General features: G+C 40.0%; 1 long non-coding RNA gene across 1 annotated transcript; it reads left to right on the forward strand.

Moving 5' to 3' along the window:
• Positions 1-18: 18 nt before the first annotated feature.
• On the forward strand, positions 19-11,267 carry LOC122762612. Its single transcript, XR_006358742.1, has 3 exons — positions 19-68; positions 10,716-10,951; positions 11,029-11,267. It is a non-coding gene; the product is annotated as an uncharacterized LOC122762612 (long non-coding RNA).
• The last annotated feature ends 290 nt before the right edge of the window (positions 11,268-11,557 follow it).

Raw genomic sequence — 11,557 nt, forward strand, 5'->3', positions numbered from 1 at the left:
CAGAAAAACACAGCAGCGGGGGAACAGGAGGTCTCACTCTGACCCACAGACTGTTCCAGGCAAAGCAGGTGAACACTCCTTCACTCACTCACTCCATAGACAGACAGACAGACAGATGATTCATCTGATGATTCTGCTCCTTTTCATTCATGTTTTTGGGGATTTCTTTGTTTGTTTGAGGAATTAAATCAGAATAAATGAATAAGCTGTGAGTTATCAGGCTAACTTCTTCATCCTCTCATCCATGGATGAATCAGTGAGGGCTGAGTTCTGCTCTTTCCTCTAACATAGTTGTCACATTTTTTTCCTGCTGTGTCACATATCTTGCATTCCATTTGTAGTTGGAACTCGGAATTTCTGAGGTATTTCAAACTCAGAACTGTGTGTGTGTGTGTGTGTGTGTGTGTGTGTCAGAGCTGGAACAGTGTTCATGTGCAGTTACAGCCAGCAGGTGTCACCGTCTGTCCACTGGTCAGTGAGCAGCTGACGTCAGACAGACCGGCAGTCAGACAGACAGACAGACGTCACTGTCCTCTGTGGAGTTTCTTATTATTTGTGTTATAACTGATGTTTTGAACCATCTTCGACTTGATTTAAACTTTAAAATGATTGAGTTTTCAAAGCTTTAGCTGTGAGAGGCTGTGATGCTGTGAGTGACCAGCAGGAGGCAGCAGAGGCTCATGTTTGACCTGACGTGGTGCAGCACTCGCACACAGAGGATTCTGTAGCTCAGTGGAGCGGAGAGACACAGAGACACAGAGACACAGAGACGGAGACAGAGCCGCCGGGGCCCTGAGACCAAAACAAAGAGGATGGATTTCAGTGTGAAGACTAAAACCTTCCTAAACCAGTTAGTCGTGAGCTCGACCTGACCTCTAATCTGCTCATCCGGCCTTTGAAGCGTGTGCAGCTCAGGGGGAGGGAAACTGATCGTCCACATGTCCTCGCTTAAGTGACAAAATGCCCCGAGGTGACGCGCAGACACACACACAGCTGGACGAGGTAGAAACACTCCTGACTCTGTCTCTGCTGCTGTGAGACACAGAGACAGACAGACAGACAGAGAGAGAGAGAGAGAGAGAGAGAGAGAGACAGCTGCTCTGCTCAGACCACCTCTGTCGAGTTCAACACAAGTCCAAGACCAGAGTCTGGACCGTCAAGTCCAGAGACAGACCTGTACCTGTGCATGTTCATGTGTAGCCTGGTCACAGCTGATGATCACATGAATAAATATCAGTGTGTCACAAACGGCACTTTTCTCTATGGGGTTCTGTATGGAGCCGTGAAACCTGGTGACATCACAGATGATGATGTGTGTGTGTGTGTGTGTGTGTGTGTGGGCACAGTGGAGATCAGTGTGACCCTCTGAGCCTCTTGAACCCTGCTCCTCGTCCTCCTTCAGCTCTGCTTCTCATTAACACTTGTTTTCTCTGTGAGCTGAGAGCAGATCATCACACTGGAGCTCCTCCACCAACAAACACAGGCAGCGGCTCCTTCATTAAAGCTGGAGCTGAGACAGAAAGAGTCTCACCCTCTCATCGTCACAATGAAGAGCTGCTTCACTGAAGATCAGCTTCTTCACTGTCTTCAGCGTCTTCAGTGTCTTCAGTGTCTTCAGCATCTTTAGCTTCTTCAGTGTCTTCAGCGTCTTCAGTGTCTTCAGCGTCTTCACGGAGACAAAAGCTTGTTGTTATTTTAAAAACATCAGCGCTTCAGTGAAGAACACAAACCTGTGAAACTGTCATGAAACAAAGTTTCACAGTTTTCAAAATAAAAGTCATAGTTTCTGTTTATCCACACTACCACGGCCCCACAATTTTCACAATAAAAGTCATAGTTTCTGTTTATCCACACTACCACCCCAGTTTTCAAAAATAAAAGTCATAGTTTCTGTTTATCACTACCATCGCCCCACAGTTTTCAAAATAAAGTCATAGTTTCTGTTTATCCACACTAACCACGGCCCCACAGTTTTCACAATAAAGTCATAGTTTCTGTTTTATCCACACTACTCACGCCCCTGGTTTTCACAATAAAGTCATAGTTTCTGTTTATACAGTAACACAGCCCCACAGTTTTCAAAATAAAGTCATAGTTTCTGTTTATCCACTATACGGCCCACAGTTTCAAAATAAAAGTCATAGTTTCTGTTTATCCACACTGCACTACAGTTTTCAAAATAAAGTCATAGTTTCTGTTTATCCACACTAACACGCCCCACAGTTTTCACAATAAAAGTCATAGTTCTGTTTATCCACACTGCCACAGCCCCACAGTTTTCACAATAAAAGTCATAGTTTCTGTTTATCTACAGTAACACGGCCCCACAGTTTTCAAAATAAAAGTCATAGTTTCAGGGTTTTTTCCCATAAACACTTCCTGTGTTAAAGGCTGTGAAACTTTCTCAGTGGTAACCATAGCGCCAAGCATCAGTGAGGATGACGATGACGAGGATGATGATGAGGCCTCAGTGTTGGACTGAAGTTTAGTTTCTAAAACTGTGTCTCACGCTCTTCTTCTCCTCCGTCAGCGGTCGTGTGGGTGTTTTTAATCCTGCTGATGACCTTGCTTTGTCACGCGAGGTCTCTCTCTGTGTGTGTGTGTGTGTGTGTGTGTGTGTGTGTGTGTGTGTGTGTGTGTGTGTGTGTGTGTGTGTGTGTGTGTGTGTGTGTGTGGCGAGGAACAACACAAAACACGAGAGAAAAGAGGAAAATACAAAAGCTGCGCATTAAATCCAGCACGCTGCTGGTCTATGCTGTGACCTCTGACCTCTGCAGAGCGAGGCAGTGCTCCTCCTCCTCCTCCTCCTCCTCCTCCTCCTTCATCTCAGCTCACAGCTCCGCTCTTATTGTGGAGGATTTCCAGAGATGTGAAAACTAACGAGATGAGATGAGATTTGTATTCATTAAAAGTTGAAGTCAACTATGAATGGATTATTAAAATAACCCTCTTTTTATTCATCATTAACGTCTTCAATAAAACAAAGAAATCACACTTGTACCAAACAGCTGGGCATGAATTTAGACTCAGACTCATGCTGGATGAATGGATGAATGATGAATGGATGAAGACTTCTTCACAGACATTCATGTGTTCACACTGTGCGTGAACTTTACATCAGCAACATTCAGCGTGAAGGAAAATGATTCATGTTGTCATAGAATGATTCACCACCTGTTATCATTCCTACAGAGGAGGCGGCGGCCAATCAGAGCGCAGCACACACACTCTCTCTCTGTCTGTCTGTCTCTCTGTCTGTCTCTCTGCAGATGTCTCGCTCCCTAATTTGTGAACAGAGCAACAATCACCTCCATCTGTCCCAGTTTTTACTTTCCTCCTCCTCCTCCTAAAAATCACCTCTGTGCCCCACTAAATCTCCTTAGCACACACACACACACACACACACACACACACACACACACACCCTGTCAGTGGTGGGGTGGGATTGAGAAAGCCAATCAAAAGCTATGAGAGAGTGCTTTGGTGAGCACAGACACAATCAGAGGCTGGTGGGGGCTTCAGGTTTGTGTGTGTGTGTGTGTGTGTGTGTGAGGCTGTGCTTCGTGGCATTTTACTCAGTGTGTGTGTGTGTGTGTGTGTGTGTGTGTGTGTTGGTGGGCTACCCAGGCTCCTGTCAGCCACCCAGTGAAAGAAGGCTCAGAGCAGAAACTGGGACAGATGGGGCCGAGACTTAGAGGGAGGGAATAATCACACACACACACACACACACACACACACACTGCACACACACACACACACACATGCATGCACACACACACACACACGCACACACACCTCTGTCTCAAAGTGCCTGAAGACATTTGGAACTTTTTCGTTTCTTTTTTTTTTTTGTCGTACAGTCGCTAAATGAAGACGTCACCGTCGTCATGGTAACGACGTTCAACCTGATGTAAACAAACCACACACACACACACACACACACACACACACACATTGAATAGCTGTGGTTGTGTTTTGGCTGAGACACAATCTGAGACTCTCACTCCAAACTTCACAGAGAAAACCTCTCTGCTGCCTCGTGTGGTCACTCTGTGTCACTGACGTCAACGTGTGCGTGTGTGTGTGTGTGTGAGCGGTTTACAAACTTCAGTTTAACACTGAGATAAAGACGTGATCATGTGACGTAGATACTGAGGATGTTAATTATAATTGTGATAATTGTTGTGAATCATTGATGTATTTCTAATCTGGATTAATATTAGTTTGAATGATTGAACTGCATTTAAGTCGTAATTATCACGTCATCAGTGTTTATACGTTTATAGAATTAAAGTTTGCTTCTTATGAGGCAGATCATGCAGGTTCACTGTGTGTGTGTGTGTGTGTGTGTGTTGTTAGGTCTTTGTGAGTGAAACCATAGCGTGGAGTGAGTGCTCTGTTCTCCTGCACCCGTCTTTGTTCACCTCACAATCATCGTTCAGCTCTGTTTTAATCTGAGACTGCAGCAACAAGACAACAACAACAACAACAACAACAACACTGAGAGTGAGACACTGAGACAACAGCTGAACAACTAAACACAATAAAACAAACAAGTTCAAAATCACCTGTGGAGGGTTTTAATGTGATGAAAGTTTTATTCTGACAGGATTAAATTATAATCTCCAAACCCTCACCTGTGTCACACATTAACAACTAGATAATCTGACGGTAACATTTTATTTTGGCATAAATGTTACTTTTATTGTTTTATTTTGACGTAAAAGTTACTTTAATGTTTTATTTTGACATAGAAGTTCCTTTTATTGTTTTATTTTGGCGTAAATGTTCCTTTTATTGTTTTATTTTGCCGTAAATGTTACTTTTATTGTTTTATTTTGACGTAAAAGTTACTTTTATTGTTTTATTTTGGTGTAAATGTTACTTTTATTGTTTTGTTTTGACGTAAGAGTTACTTTTTATTGTTTTATTTTGGCCGTAAAGTTACTTTTATTGTTTTTGACTGACGTAAAAGTTACTTTATTGTTTTTATTTTAGACCAGCCAAATGTTACTTTTATTACTGTTTTTGAAATGATGTTACTTTTATTGTTTTATTTTGGTGTCTTTATTTGCTTTTGTTTGACATTGTTTTGTTTTGGCGTAAGTTACGCGCATTGTTTATTTTGGCGGTAGGTTACTTTTTATTGTTTTTATTTTGGCGTAGAAGTTACTTTTACTATTTAACTGGCTTTAAAATGGTGCTTATTGTTTTTTATTTTTGACGTAAAGTTACTTTTTATTGTTTATTTTGGCGTAAAGAATTTACGCCGTTTTATTTTTGTATAATTTTTGTTCATTTTATTTTGGCGGTAAAGAGTTACTTTTTAACTTCATTTTTATTTTTGGCGGTAAAGTTACTTTTTTATTGTTTTAGCCGTAAGTTACTTTTATTTTTATATTTTGGCCGTAAAAGTTACTTTTATTGTTTTGACCCCGGCGTAAATTTACTTTTATATGTTTATTTTTAATGAAAGTTACTTTTATTGTTTTATTTTAGCGTAAAGAGTTACTTTTATTGTTTTTATTTTGGCGGTAAAGTTACTTTTATTGTTTATTTTATTACTTTTTATGCGTTTTTATTTTGGCGTAAAGTTACTTTTATTGTTTATTTTTGGCGTAAGAGTTACTTTTATACGTTTTATTTTGGCGTAAAAGTTACTTTTTATTATTTTATTTTAGCGTAAGATTCACTTTTATTTTTTATTTTAGCGTAAAGATTGCTTTTATTGTTTTATTTTGACATAGAAGTTCCTTTTATTGTTTTGTTTTGGTGTAAATGTTACTTTTATTGTTTTATTTTGACGTAAAAGTTACTTTTATTGTTTTATTTTGACGTAAAAGTTACTTTTATTGTTTTGTTTTGATGTAAATGTTACTTTAATGTTTTATTTTGACATAGAAGTTCCTTTTATTGTTTTGTTTTGGTGTAAATGTTACTTTTATTGTTTTATTTTGACGTAAAAGTTACTTTTATTGTTTTATTTTGACATAAATGTTACTTTTATGCTTCTATTTTGGTGTAAATGTTACTTTTATTGTTTTATTTTGACATAAATGTTACTTTTATTGTTTTATTTTGACATAAATGTCACTTTTATTGTTTTATTTTGACATAGTACTTTTATGCTTTTATTTTTGACATAAATGTTACTTTTATTGTTTTTATTTTATTTTATAAATGTTACTTTATTGTTTTGACCTGTGTTACTTTTTATGCTTTTGCTGACTTAAATGTTACTTTTATGGTTTTATTTTGGAGTAAATGTTACTTTTATTGTTTTATTTCATTGTAAATGTTACTTTTTATTGTTTCATTTTGGTAAATGTTACTTTTATTGTTTATTTTTGACATAAATGTTACTTTTATGGTTTTGTGCTGAGCCTCTTTAAACTTTCCTTGTTTCTTATTTTTGGGTAAATCTTTACTTTTATTGTTTTATTTTGACATAAATGTTACTTTTTATGGTTTTATTTTGATTAATAAATGTTACTTTTTATTGTTTTATTTTTGAACCAAATGTTACTTTTATTGTTTTCATTTTGTTGTAAAATGTTACTTTTATTGTTTTATTTTGACATAAATATTTACTTTCTAACGTTTTATTTTGACATAATTATTGCATATGGTTTTCTTTGTGTTGCCCTTGGTTTTGACACGATATAAATGTTACTTTTTTGGTTTTATTTTGGTGTAAATATTTACTTTTACTGGTTTATTTTGACTTGTAAATATTTACTTTTATGGTTTTATTTTGGTGTAAATGTTACTTTTTATGGTTTTATTTTTGAATTGTAAAATGTTGTACTTTTATTGTTTTATTTTGACGTAAAAGTTACTTTTATTGTTTTATTTTGGTGTAAATGTTACTTTTATGGTTTTATTTTGGTGTAAATGTTACTTTTATTGTTTTATTTTGGTGTAAATGTTACTTTTATTGTTTTATTTTGGTGTAAATGTTACTTTCATGGTTTTATTTTGAAGGCTGCAGCTGTGGCAGAAGTTTAATTCCTTCACTGTCCCTCACTTGTCTCTGTGATGGAGCTGTTTGTGGTCCAGTTCTCAGATCGGCCTGCAGCGGTCACTCCCCCGTGTCCCCCCCGTGTCCCCCATAGACCTCACACTTATCTGTGTCTCTGTCCTTTCAGCGTCTCGTCCTCCTTCACACTTGACAGTCGGCTGAGTTGGGACAGTGTCTGTAGTGAAAGGCCTTTGTGTCGCTCGGCTGCACGTCTTTTCCTCCGTGGCCTCTTGTGTCACTCAGCCGAGGTGTGAGGAGCCCTCAGGGGCCGCAGAGGGGCCGGTGTCAGGCCCGGCCCGGGGCCCCGGTGCCGGCCGCCGGCCTGGAGCGGCCCCCTCTCCGGTCACGGTCTCGTCTCTTTCACTGACAGTTTGTTCTCAATTAGACGTCTTTTGTCCCCGCAGTGAAAAGCTTCAGGAGACAAAGTGGGCGCTGCCGTGTGGGCGTGGCCGAGCGCCCTCTGAGCCATAATGGCGATGTTTCGCCTCTTCACGATCCCCCGCCGCCTCGCTCTTTATACTCTCGTTTTAACGTCTTCAAAGACTCAATGTCCTCTAAAGACTTTTTAAAAACTTCCTGCATTTAAATCTCATTAAGCGCATGCTAACGCTAATGCTAACACAGAGAGAAAGTGTTTAAGTTCACTGAAGATGATTTTTAAATCAAAACAATCATGAAATCAATCTGTAACACTTTAGATTATTGAGATTATGGAGATTATAAACACTCTCTCCAATAAATCTCATGTACAAAGATCCTGGACTCTCATCACGTCCATGATCGCTAACGTTAGCAACTGTGTTAGCGTATGTGACCTTACTCAGCCGAGGTGTGGAGGAGAGGGACAAAGAGGCGGCTAAAACCTTTTCAAAATAAAACCCTCATTTTCTGTTGGTCCACACTAAAACATAATCCTAGCCCCATTTTCTTTTAAATTTGCACCAAATTACAAGCCCTCTGCTTTCAAAATAAAAGCCTTCGATTCTCAGACACAAAATTAAAAGTCTCTGTTTCCACAAGTTTTAACCAAAACACAAAATCAAGGTTTATTTTCCCACAGATTCTGAAGAGAATTAAAGTTTCATCATCATCATCATCGATGATGATGATGAAGGTCACACACACACACACTGCAGCTGAGGTGAATTAAGGTGATGTTTAGAACAGGATGAAGATGAAGGTGTGTCTCCTCCTCCTCTTGGAGGGGGGTGTGTGTTATGTGGGGGTCGTTGGGGAAAGAAGTGTCTCTACCAGCTGCATGGCAAAATAAAAGCCCCTCCCCTTCCTGTTCAGCGGTACAAAGGATGAAAGGGTGAGTCCTGCTGGGTGGCACCGGCTCCAGGTGACCACAGCAACCTGACCAGCTCGCCGCACTGCCCCCTCCCTCCCCGCGCTGTATAGAGCTCATTTAAAGAGCCCGGGAGGGGGCGGGGCCTGTTTTTGAACCCGACCACATAATCTCAGGCTTGGAGCGTCGCACACAATGGAGCCGGTCTGAAGGTGGCACCGCAGAGGCCGGGCCCTAACTAGCAGTTTGAGCTCTCTGGGTCTAATAATAATACGGCGAGCTCCAGTTACACGTCGAGGCTGAATGGGGGTCGTCTCTCACAGGACGTCTCTCACAGGACGTCTCACAGGACGTCTCGCAGGACGGAGATTTAAGGTTTAATTACCTTCACTGTGTGCAAACGCACACGTCTGAGTCACTAACATTTAAGTGTTTATCTGAGTGTGAGACAGACTTTACAACAGGACAGTGAAGTTTATAAAACACTCACTCGCACACACCAAAGTCCACAGAGAGCTGCGGCTGCTCTGCTGCCTCGTGTGGTCACTTTGTGTCACTGCGGTCAAACTGAACAGTGTGTCTCACAGTGAGATAAAGACGTCGTGAAGTTGTTTGATTTGAATGAAACATCTTTTTTAAAGGAACATTTCCACTCTTTTACTCGTCAGTAATCCTGTTTCAGACGTCTTTGATGACAGCAGGTGTTTACTCACTGCACGTGCTCAGTGACGCGTCACATGACATCACATGTCTGTTCACAGTGATGATCTTAGGCTGATGCCCCTTGGCATCAGAGTGGTAATTATGGCAGTTTCCAGCTCCCAGTGGAACTAATGTGATGAAATCTCAGAAAGAGACAGAGGACAAAGAGGCAGAAATGTAGCCGGGGTGAAGTGCTGTGTGTGTGTGTGTGTGTGTATGGGGGCAAGGCAACAAGTGCCTTTCGGGGGCTTTTTTTGTGGGGGTCTAATGGGATTTTCCAAGGAGCTTTGCCAGATCTGCTGCCTTCATTCAGGATTCAGGATCAGTCTTTTGGCTGCCAGGCGGCACACTTCTGCCCCCCCCACACACACACACACACAGACGCACACGCACACGCACACACACTCTCTGGTGTCAGAGGTCATCTGACCTGGACTCAGCTCCAGGTTTCTGTGACATCGAGTTTTTCTGTCCAAACCCAAACTCGAGCCGAACTCAACAAACAAGTTTGTTACCTTCAGTTATTGAGTTATTCAGTTGTTCAGTTATTCAGTTATTCAGTTATTGAGTTATTGAGTTATTCAGTTATTTAGTTATTCAGTTATTCAGTTATTCAGTTATTCAGTTATTCAGTTATTGAGTTATTGAGTTATTCAGTTATTGAGTTATTCAGTTGTTCAGTTATTCAGGGATTCAGTTATTGAGTTATTCAGTTATTTAGTTATTGAGTTATTGAGTTATTCAGTTATTCAGTTATTCAGTTATTCAGTTATTGAGTTATTGAGTTGTTCAGTTATTGAGTGAGAATTATTCAGTTATTCAGTTATTCAGTTATTCAGTTATTGAGTTATTCAGTTGTTGAGGTTATTCAGTTGTTCATTCAGTTATTGAGTTATGCAGTTATTCAGTTATTCAGTTATTGAGTTATTCAGTTATTCAGTTATTGAGTTATTGAGTTATTCAGTTGTTCAGTTATTGAGTTATTGAGTTATTCAGTTGTTCAGTTATTGACTTATTGAGTTATTCAGTTATTGAGTTATTCAGTTGTTCAGTTATTCGGTTTATTGAGTTATTCAGTTATTCATTGAGTTATTCATTCAGTTATTCAGTTATTGCAGTTATTGAGTTATTGAGTCATTCAGTTATTGAGTTATTGAGTTATTGAGTCATTCAGTTATTGAGTTATTGAGTCATTCAGTTATTGAGTTATTGAGTCATTCAGTTATTGAGTTATTGAGTCATTCAGTTATTGAGTTATTGAGTCATTCAGTTATTGAGTTATTGTTAGCACATCACAGTATGTTTGTGATGTTTAGTTTTTGCAGTCTCTGTGTTTTAAATCTTCTAAAGAGTCAAAGTTCAAGTGTGAGACCAGAAAAAGTCAAAGTCTTAAAGTTGATTTAAGACTTTGACTTAAGGAGTTAGGATTGAGCCGTGGTGGCTCAGTGGTGAGAGGAATGTTGAGGGTTCAATACCTTGCAGCGTGTGAATGTGTGAACACTGTAGTGTTATATAAATACAGACCATAATAGCAACTCGTCTTCTTCTGGTTTTATTTGGTCGTAGAGGAAATGTAGTGGAGTACAAAGTACCTCAGTAAAGTAAAAAAGTACAAATACTTTGTTACACTGGTACACACACACACACACACTTGTACTGCGTGTTATTTTTCACTTTTCTTGTGATCATGCTTTGAACTTCCAGGCCACCGTACCGAGCTCTGCCGCGCCGCGTCACAGGAAAACGACACCGAGCACAGAAGCTGCTGCAGGTCACAGAAGCCTGACCGCTGCCAGTTGTCGAGTTGACCTCTGACCTTTCCTCTGACCTGTGAGGAGCAGGGGGGCGGAGTCTCTGTCAGCACAGGAGGAGGAGACGCAGTTTAAATTCTTCACGTTTGATCCAGAATGAAAACACTGATTTAGAGGAAAAGAATGAAGGTCAAAGGTCACATGTCTTTTTTTCTTCTTTATTGATCATGTGATTATAATTATTGTTATTATTTTGTTTCCTGCAGAGAAGCAGAGCAGCTGATTGGTCGTTAATCCTGTTACGCCTGAACGCACCTCAGGTGAGTCGCTGAGCCTGTGCTGCCTTCAGGTACCTCAAGCTGTGACCTCTGACCTCACTCAACAGGAAGTGAGTGTGTGGGTTCAAATGTACGCGACCGCCTGATCCCCGAGGATTTGACTCTGAAGGGTTTGAAGTCTGCGGGCGACCTTTGACCTCCAGGACACTTTGTAGCCAAAGAACAAGAACAAGAGTCACAGTGAGGAAATCATATTCTGTGTGTGTGTGTGTGTGTGTGTGTGTGTGTGTGTGTGTGTGTGCAGTGGTCGTCATGGAGACCAAAACTTCCTCCTAAAACCATCATTTATCAAGTCACTTTTTTCCTGTGAGTGTGTGAGTGTCTGCATTGACTGGAGACTTAATCTAACCTTAACTACAATTACTACTGGCCTAATCCTAACCCTAATCCTAACCTTAAAACATATCTTCACCTCAAAATGTAGTCATTGATTTTTGTCCCCACAAGGAAACAAGTC

The sequence above is a fragment of the Solea senegalensis genome, unplaced genomic scaffold (genome assembly GCF_019176455.1).
Source record: "Solea senegalensis isolate Sse05_10M unplaced genomic scaffold, IFAPA_SoseM_1 scf7180000015837, whole genome shotgun sequence".
Classification (NCBI taxonomy): domain Eukaryota; kingdom Metazoa; phylum Chordata; class Actinopteri; order Pleuronectiformes; family Soleidae; genus Solea; species Solea senegalensis.